Genomic DNA, 1,784 nt, shown 5'->3' with positions numbered 1-1,784 from the left:
AAACCGGTCTAAACTCTGAGAGTTCCCCTTTAAGAGCATCAGGAGATCATGATCCAAAGTACAGTGCAGGCTAACTAAGTGGGAAGTGTAGTGCAGAAGTGCGCCATCTGCTGGCTGCGTTCATCATCGAGAAAAAAAAATTTATATAGCATTTAAAATTATTCAAAGCTGGAACTCAATGGTTGAGCCATTCAATAGTATTGAGTAAAGTATAAACGTAGAGACCCCTAAAATGTCTATACATTTCTGTTTTCACACAATCTGTTAAGAAACTGCATTTCCCAACATTCTTTTCTCTTTTCGCGGAGTTTATTTTCTGGTGGTTTCCATTCAGCGTTTTGGGAAAATTGACCATTCAGTTGACATTTTTTCAGGTGTAATACCCATCTTCGCCACCAGCCTCACCCGAATACTAACATTCTCCCTCGTTGCACCCTGACACCTCACCTGCAGCTCGTTTCACCTGACCTTCAGTGCACTGACTCAGTGCAAAGTATTGCCAATTTACCGGCGTACCAAGCCTTGTCTCCTCATTGTTTATGCTTTTGGATTGCCTTGACTCTTTTCTGTACTCTTTGCCTCTGCTTCTGGGTGAGATTTGAGGGGGTGGGATTTGAGATAGGAGAGTGAGACAAGTGTGGATGCGGCTCATCTTTTTCTCCGGTACGGAGCCCTGCTGGTGACATCCTGTATAAATAAAAATAATGCAACTTACTAACGTGTGGGAACAAGACCCTAATGTGTGGCCATGATTTAGTAAGCAGTGATCTCGTTCCCACGCCTTACGAAGTCATGGCCACGACTTAATCGTCTCGACGAGATCACTGCTTAATGAGATGATTAAGTCGTGGTCATGACTTAGTATGGCGTGGGAAAGAGATCCTAATGCATGGCCATGATTTAGTAAGCTGCGATTTTGTTCCCACTCCTTACTGAGGCATGACCACGACTTAGTAAGGCATGGGAATGAGATAATTAAGTCGTGACCATGACTTAGTATGACACGGGACGAAGACCTTAATGCGTGGCCATGATGTAGTAAGCTGAGATCTCATTCCCACGCCTTACCAAGTCGTGACCATGATCTCATTCCCACCAGTTAATAAGGCGTGGCCATGCACTGTTTTTATTTATACAGGGTATCACCAGCGGGGCTCCGTAGGCTGTGCACTCTCAGCCTCACATGCACTGCCAGCCTGTAGATGCCATCAGTGCTGCTCGGCCACGGCAGTGTTTTTGTCAGTTCTATGAAGTAAGACAGTGAAACACGACCTGCTGGACAACAAGAGCTGCACTGAACACATATTAGCGTTGCCATAGTGATAATAAGGTCATTAAATATAGAAACTTTCAAAATAAAACCACAACAGTCAGACATGAATGTCGGGTTTATTAGCAGAAAAAACAAAACAGCTGAAGTCGATCAGAACCGGTTATCAGAAACTGTAATATTCATTAAAACTGAACTTATTAAGGGTTCTAGAAGTCAACATAGTACAGATTACTTCTGCTGTCTCGTCAACGTCGTCACAGCCTCCTAGAAAGTTCTCAATCAACTTTCTTAGGAATTACATTGTGGACGATGCTGTGAACATGCGCCAGAACAATGTCTTGTGTAGAAATGTACTGCTCTGTAATGTGTTTAGTGTTGCATTATATGTCACTATATTCTGTAATTACCTGACATCAAAGCCTATCTAGGCCCCCTGACTCTGCCCTGCAAGCTGTCTGGACACATCAACACTTGCTCCCACTATTCTGGAAGAGAAGACAGCTACCACAGC

This window comes from Pygocentrus nattereri, chromosome 5 (assembly GCF_015220715.1).
Source record: "Pygocentrus nattereri isolate fPygNat1 chromosome 5, fPygNat1.pri, whole genome shotgun sequence".
In the NCBI taxonomy this organism is placed as follows: Eukaryota; Metazoa; Chordata; class Actinopteri; order Characiformes; family Serrasalmidae; genus Pygocentrus; species Pygocentrus nattereri.
This window is presented reverse-complemented; position numbering follows the sequence as displayed.